This window comes from Dendronephthya gigantea, unplaced genomic scaffold (genome assembly GCF_004324835.1).
Source record: "Dendronephthya gigantea isolate DGI-Jeju-01 unplaced genomic scaffold, DenGig_1.0 000071F, whole genome shotgun sequence".
NCBI classification, from domain to species: domain Eukaryota; kingdom Metazoa; phylum Cnidaria; class Anthozoa; order Malacalcyonacea; family Nephtheidae; genus Dendronephthya; species Dendronephthya gigantea.
The window spans coordinates 615,768-624,311 of NW_021163081.1; positions in this window are offsets into that span (position 1 = coordinate 615,768).

The following is an 8,544-nucleotide window of genomic DNA, read 5'->3' on the forward strand; positions in this document are numbered from 1 at the left end:
CGCATGGTTTAAAAAGAAGAGCAAAAGTGCTTCTGTCAAAGAGATTCCAGCTAATCAGTCGACACTAGTTGAGAGCGTTAATCAGCCGATGGAGATAGAAAAATCCACGAATGCTGAAAAAGAAGTAATCCAAATAGCAGACGATTCTCAAAATATGAGCTCAGGTAAACAGGGAAATAACAACGAAGGTGAAGTTAATGAATTTGCGGTATTAGTCACTGATAGCAGCACAGAAAAGGATTTCGTGTGATGCCCTCTCATGAACGACCTGATGATTTGAGAGGGCTTATTGACGATGTACAATTGTTGAAAAACCAAAGAAACCTTTCAAAATACATTCATGTTGATAATTTTACTGATGTTTCAAAATTAGAGGGATTTACGTTGGAGAAATACATTGTTACATTCAAAAAGTTGTGTAAAACTGAACATGCTCCAAGTTGCACAACATGTTCTAGTTTTATTGCTGTTGCTAAACATATTGCTGAAAATGGCTTCATAAGATTGAGCACTGCATTTAGCATTACCAGCCCTACCGTTAAGTATAAGTCAAAAGATGCCAAACGCAAGCTTTTGCAAATGCCCCTAGCTGCTTTACGAATAAAGCTACATGAGAGTAATGCAATTTATTTAGTTGCAAAGAATAATAATCTAACTTTAGCGAGAAGTATCCTGAGCAAAGTGGACTGTAGAAATAGCAAAGGTGAAGAAAACTATATGACCAAAACATGCGTAAAAGAGCTATTGAAGGCTGCTGAATCGGATGCAGAAAGAGAAAGAATTACCTTTGCAATATCACAAGCGTCCGGACATAGTAACACAAAACTGAGGAAACTCTATGAGGATCTGAGTAAAAGAAAAGAACGTGTAGAACATGCTTTAAGAGAAGCGAAGGAAATACGGGAAGCCTTAGAAGATATTGCCAGCATCCAAGAGAAAGCTTTACTGAGGTCGTTTGGCATTGAAGTAGAAAGCGACAGTTCTACAGAAGATGATGAAAGTGAACTTGATACTGAGGATGATAATTCACATTGTCTTTCAAACAGTGAAATTGCCCAGACCAGTAATGGAAACCTGGACACCATTGCAATCACGCCAAAGCCTCGTCCAATTAATCACCAAACAAGCAACCCTTCCATATGCGAAAATCCTGATGAGGTGCTGGACATACTAAAGTCTTGTCGTTTAAATTGGTTTGAGTTTGTAGCCATTATCAAAGAGAAGATGAAAAATCAAACAAAAGAATTTGTTGATCATTTTCTGCTGAGATTTCGTGAACAAAATGAACAATTAAAACTAAATGAACATGAGAAATACTTGCTTGAACAAAGCAAGCGCGCATTTGATATTGTGGAAAAGGAAGAGAGTACAAATTCAAATTTGGAGGAGGAAAACATTCAGTCGGATATTGAAGAGAATTATGTGGATTGGGGAGCAATACGTGATCCTCTGCAAGGTGAAGGAAAAGAAATTATTGCAAAAAAGGTGAAAAGTTATCGCTTAAAGTCAAAACGAACAGCAGCTAGAAAAATTGCAGAAGCTAGATTTCTTCGGCGTAAACGTGGGAAAAAGGTTGGAAAAATTCTCAGAGAGTGCCCGGATATTGCCAAAACAATTGAAACTTATGTGCGAAGTACTGGAGCTGGTGCTGACAGTTGGCGAAGGACTGGACTTATCACATTTGATGGAAATCGCAAGCTTAAGAAAAAGGCAACATTTGCCGGGATTAAGGACCATTTACAGAAAGTTTACAAAAGGAAATTCGGTTACGGAACTGTTGTACAGCTTTGCGTGGCCAAAAATAAGAGACGGCAGTCAGCTAAACGGTACAAAGCAGTTGCAAATGTAGTTTGTCGAAGAGCGAGGAAGGGCTTTACACTTAGATTCAACCCTGACCAGCATTGGTCTGCAGCATTGTATAGGGGATTAGATGCTTTGCAGTTGAAAGATGGTACAGATATACTTAATATCAACCGAGATGACCAAGCCGGTTTTCGGCTGGACACGTTGGCAACACACAGCAAGCATGCCACTCTTTGTATTGCGGAAGAACAGCCTCTAACTACTAAAACAGATTACGTCAACTCCTATCCTTCCACTCTTCAGACAACCTCCTACAACTTTTCAGAGACAGATACAACAAGCGAACTATGCGCTGGGATCGTTAAAGCTGTTCCTCTCCACTGTAAAAACCCTGGTCAACATGCACATGATCTTGATGTTATTGAGACATACGAAGAGGTGAAACCTGTGTTTTTTAATTCTGTGACTGAGAATCGAAAGAGCAAAATCTGTGTGCAAGTGGATGGAGGTCATGATGAAGGGCCAGCACATCTGGAAGTACAGTTTTGGTGGACTAATTATCATCTTAGGACAGCATCTCGAACATTGATTTTGACAACGAGAGAAAGTGGTTCAAGTAACAAAAATAGAGTTGAATTACAAAATGGGTGCCTTGCAGTGGCACACACTGGTCTTTTTATACCTTCGACTTTGAATGGGTCATGTATGCAAACATCAAATGGAAAAGTAAATGAGGATAAATTGAAGGAGAATCTGAGTGATGCAATTGATGTCTACATAAGTAGAGTTAACAAGTGTTCATGTGGAGACACTGTCATTAACCTTTATAAAGGTACGGATAGTCTGACAAATCAAGATATCAGAAAGATGGTTAAAACATACTTCAAAGGCACACCTGACGACGTAAACCAACTCAAAAAAGAACACCCCGAAGAATACGAGTGGATTAAAGACATATCCGAGTTGCGAAAACGGCATGTGGTTCCTGGTTTACCATCAAAATATATTTTCCATTTAATCTGCTGTTATAAAGAAGGTTGCATTCACCCACTCTGTGTGAAGGGCAAGCCCGTTCCAGAACCAATGTGGTATGAAGGAGGTCCACCTCTACGTTACACACCTATTCCTGTGCCTGATGCAAGCAGGTACTGTAATGTGGCGTTGAATATACAGTTTATTATAATTTGGATGATGAATGCAGATTTAATACAGTATACCACAACATTTTGAAAATTTATGATTAACATATTCTTTTATATCTTTATATAATAGACCATTTGGAAATCCAGACTGTGGTGAATGTAAAGGCGTGTGTGCAGGACACTATTTAAAACCAGCCGAACTCTTTCCAAAAATAATTTCAAATGAAAAAGTGAATGAACTGCCACCTCCAACAGAAGTTTTGAAAGATCTGTTTATTGCACAACCCAACTGGAAGGATCTGGTTGAAAGAACGTCAAGTCAGGTTTTGCTTCCCCAAGATCAGGTATGTGTATAATATGTTTGTCATTTTTCATATAAACCCACATTTTAAATACTATTTAGGACTTCCAATGTTGCAATCAGTATATATGTATAAACTTTAAGACATTTACCACACCATTTTGACTAAATTATTGGTTTTGATATCAAAAGGTAACAATGTGGTTTCAACACTTGCAAGTTGTGCGAGAAAATAGAAAAAAAGGAGCAGCCAAAACAAGAAAAGAAAAAGCAAAAAAAAGAAAAGATACTGAAGAGAATGGGACTGCAAAACCAGCAAAAAAGCCTAGGAAGAGAAATGGAAAGAAAAAGAATAATGAAAACGGACAGCGCATAGAAAAGAGAAAGCAGACTGAACCCAAAACGACGGTAAACATACTGTGACAATTGGAGCACTCTCTTCGCATTTTAACCATTTATGTCATTCATCCGAGATTCTACAGTATAGAATATTATTATTCAGATAATACGATTTATTATCCATATATGGTTGTCAACATCAAAATTAAGTAAGTTGACAACAATTTTTTTTTTACATTTAAGAACACCTCTGTTTGCCAATTGTGTAAGAAAGAGGACCCACCTTATGATGACGAGTCTACCGACGTTGCCTGGATACAATGTGACGAATGCGACTTATGGTTTCACCAACATTGCATAAATTCAAACCTTGGTCCACTTGACCAAATAGATGATTTATTTTGGAAGTGCATGTTTTGTCATCCAATTTAGTTTGAGATCATATAACCTTTGACTTTATATAACTAAAATCAGTCAGTCTGAAAACAATTGTTTTCAATTTTGCTTGCACATGGTTGTATGTTTTATTATAAGCCAGCTACTGGTTTGCAACATGGCAAGCTATAGATACAGTTTGGGCAGGCTTAGATAAAATTTTATGAATTAATTTCTAGTTGTTCATACATTCAACATGGTTGGCATTCAACCAAACACCTTTAATCGATACACATCACAACAATTGTTCTCAGATGATTATATTTTTACATCTTTCCTATATGTAGATTGAATTTTATATTCCTGTTGATTAAAATGTTGTTTTTTACAGAGTAGCCTTTTTTATCACCTGGGGGGTGGGGAAAATTGACGAACATCTAAGGCACCAGGGTGGGGAAATTGACAACGAGCAAGCCTAAAATGTCAAATCCCCCGGGGGTTGCCCGCCCCCCCCACCCTGGGGCTAAACATTGATAGGCGCATTACTCGTTTTGCCCATCTTGAGTTCTGCTTGCTGGTTTGTGGTATTTTTTTCCAGTTTTATCAGACAAAAAGGCTCCAGCAGTTTCCAATACAGTCCGATGAGTTATAACAGGATAGTCCCAGTGCCGAGTTATGCAATCTGCATCTTTTCCGTCGTTTGTGAATTTTGCCATACACTCTAAAATCTCTTTACAGCACCGGTACTCCCTAGCGTCACCCAAGAGAGCATCACTACAATGCCCACACGTACACCTATTATAAACATTTCGTTTGTCAAACGAAGCAGAATATGAGGAATAATTTAACATTAAATTGTCTTACTTACCACAAACTGACTGCAACAGTTTTTTCGAATCGTGCTTCGAGGGTTTCTCGCAAAATTCCGTCTTCGTCGGTTTAATCTTCTTCGTAATCGCTATCAGCAACCGGCTCAAACTGATAGGGCTGTACAACAGACGACTGTTCAGCAACATCTTCGCTATCTGTCGACTCTTCTTCTGTATTTGTCTGTGATTCAAAGCTTTCGTTATCCGACATTTCGTGTCTCGCAATCAGTAATGTTTTGTTGTTTTCGTTCAGCCGAGCTGTTGCTGTGTCACACTGCATACGTCACAAGTCCGAAACTCTCGGTACCAGTCTTTCAAATGTTTACGATTGAAAAAACGCGTAAATCTCGTATGTTTTAGGCCGTTTTGAAGACTTTAGCAGCGCTTTTACAACCAAAAAATATTTTTACCGAGTCAAGCGCAGTAAAGTCTTTCGGAATTTCACAATTTTAATTTTTTCATTTTTCCTTGCATATACACTTTAAAATATCCAAACAACTGTATAAAAGCATGCTGCATATGCACACATTAAAAACAATATTGCTTGTAATTGCTTGTTAGCCTGTTTAAAATAGAAGGCTTTGGGACAGATTTTGCAAAGTAATGCTTCAAAAATTTTCTGCTTCAAAGGTAACCTCGAAGGCTCACACTCTCTATGTTGTTTGATTTGTGGTTGTTTAGTCAATTTCCTGACAGAAGATCTGCAACTATATGTACAATCTGAATTTACACATGTAATATAATTACTGTAAAAACGTTTCATATGTACTATATTATACCTTGTAGCTTGCTGGTGAACTACATAGATTTTGTGTGAAGAAATTTATTATGAATATTTCTTCGAGAAGATTTGCTTTGTTTCGCCAGATGCGAAAATTTGCTTTGTCGTGCCAGATGAGATTTATTTGCCCTCAAAAGAGCTCGTTTTGATCTCCGAAGAGATTGCTTTGCCCTCCGAAGAGGTTGTTTTGATCTCCAAAGAGATTATTTTGCCCTCTGAAGAGGTTCTTCTGATCTCCGAAGAGATTGTTTTGCCCTCCGAAGAGGTTGTTTTGATCTCCGAGGAGATTGTTTTGCCCTCTGAAGAGGTTGTTTTGATCTTCGAAGAGATTGTTTCGTCCTCCGAAGAGGTTTAATCGTTGCTAGAATGCTATAAATATCTCCATTTAAACTCTTACAAAATTTGCTGTTATTGACACAGGGTAAATGAGTCAGAATTCATCATTGTAACACTATAAATATCAAATAAAAATTTGATTCGAAAATAAAATGTCATTACATGGCCCATGGGTGCCACAGGCCTATTCGCCACTATATCCACAGAGGTAGCCCAACTAGATGTAATGATTCAATTGAGTTGGATTGAGTACTGCATTTTTAGCACATTCATTGATTAGGCTATGGTCCCATTTGTACAGTAGAGGATTCACCCATCGGAACAGGACAAATTTTGAAGTTATAACAAATTTTGAAGTTGAACTTGAAAATGTCACCTGCTACAATTGTTTACCCCATTCAATTATATAATTATGATTGTTTGGGTTTACTCAAAATATTTTTATAAAGAATTACTCTAGCCTAAACCCAACCATGGCCGAGGTTGAAGCAATAAAGCAGCTCTCGATAGAATAAACCGACTATATTAGCATTTACTGAAAAATCAAATTTGCACACTGTGCAAACCTGGTGATTGCCGTAATTCCACTGTTGTATGTATAGGAAAGGTAACGTAACTGGTTTTACTGTGTTTTTACAAACAATCGAATTTGGGCAAATATCAGGAAACATGTGGGCAAACATCAGCAAATCTGAAATTTGCATTAAGTTTGCATGCAGCAGATTTACTGACTGGGATCCAGTATATCCCTGGAAGATGAAGTTTTTAGACTTGTTCAGAGAAAGCTTTGTTTCATTATTATAATCTCATTGTTTATGGAATGTGGCAAACAAAAGAAAGGGGGATGGTTATCAAGCCAAAATTGCAAAAAAAGAGTAGGAAAAAAAAAAATCTTCCAACGACAATGCTACAGGAGAATATCTTTTATTCAATGACTGCCTTTGCCAGTCAAAGAAAAGTGCCAAATGTACTCTCATATTGGGCAACTTATCATAGTATCTCATAACCAACAACCAACTATTTTACAGAGCATAAAATCAGCTTGTCAAAAACACTTCTGAACATCAGCTGAATTACTGTCTGGTTACTATCTTAAGGATGTTGAGTTCCACTGCTACTTTAGTTATGGCTCATTGTTTTTGTTTCTAAATGTCTTGAAGTCACCTGTGCTCTGACTGTGTGCAACTTCAGGATTCTGCTCTAGATGCTGGATTGGCCAGAAAGAAAGTTTCCAGTTTTTATGTCCAACTAGAGAGAGTTAGAAAAGATGTTGATGTTAGGCTTTCCAAATGCTTTGAAGAAGCAGCATCATTCGCGAAAATGTGAGAGCTTTGCCAGATAACTGTGTTCTCGGATGTGACTTTTTGGAGCAACGTGGAGGCTTTTTGGATCTCGTAAATAAGGTTATGACAATTGGGGACGCCCAAACTCCCTTTCTGCCGAATGGGGAAGATAAAGACTTTAGTCTTCCTTGTTATCGGGTTGTTGTACTTGAAGATACATGTATTCAGCCTCATACTGAAGTTATCATTCCAGCTCGAGTGCTCGATTATCCCGGAGCGGTGGATTATAGACTTATTGAACCGGATGTTCGAGAAACGATTCCAGGAATTATTGTGGGTAAAATGTTGGTGAAGCTCAATAAGGAATCGCCTGTGGTACCGGTAAGAATGGTCAATGTGGCAGATGATGTACGCAAAGTTTTGACTGGAGTTGATTTGGCAAAGTGTGAAACCGTCTGCTCTGTGGCTGAACTTGATTCAAATGAAGATGGCGAACATGGTCCAAACAGTTCAGGCAGTATGATAGGAGAACATTTGAACCTACTTTTCCAAGAAAGTGTAGCAGAACTGGATGACGAGCAGAGGAACAAAGTTTATGAATTTCTTTGTGAAAACGCTGATTTGTTTGTAAAAGACTCCAGTGATCTCAGGAGGACGGATATTGTGACCCATTGTATTGAGACTGGAGGGGTAAGACCAATAAAACAGCCACCTAGAAGGATGCCACAAACAAAAAAGTAGTAGCTCGTCAAGCAGTAAAAGACATGCTACAGCAAAAAGAACCTTTAGCAAGCCCTTGGTCGTCACCAGTTGTCTTGGTGAAGAAAAAGGATGGCACTATGTGTTTTTGTGTGGACTATAGAAAATTGAATGACGTAACAAGAAAGAACTCTTATCCTCTTTCTAGGATTGATGAGACATTAGACGCGTTAAGTGGTTCAAAATGGTTCTCAATGTTAAATCTAAAGAGCGGGTATTGGCAAGTCATGATGAACCCTAAAGACAAGGAGAATACGGCTTTCACCATTGGAGAAGGGCTGTGGCAGTTTCGTGTAATGCCATTTGGGCTTTGCAATGCACCAGCGACGTTTGAGAGATTGATGGACGCTGGGTTGCCGTGGAGTGTTTGTCTGGTCTACTTAGACAATATAATCGTTCGTGGGAGGACATTTGCAGAGAAACTTGGCAACTTGCGTAAGGTGTTTGACTGCTTGCAAAGAGCAGGGCTGAAGCTGTCTGTCGGGAAATGCAACTTATTTCGTCGTAAAGTGAAATATCTGGGACATATCGTTAGCGAAGACGGAATCTCTACCGA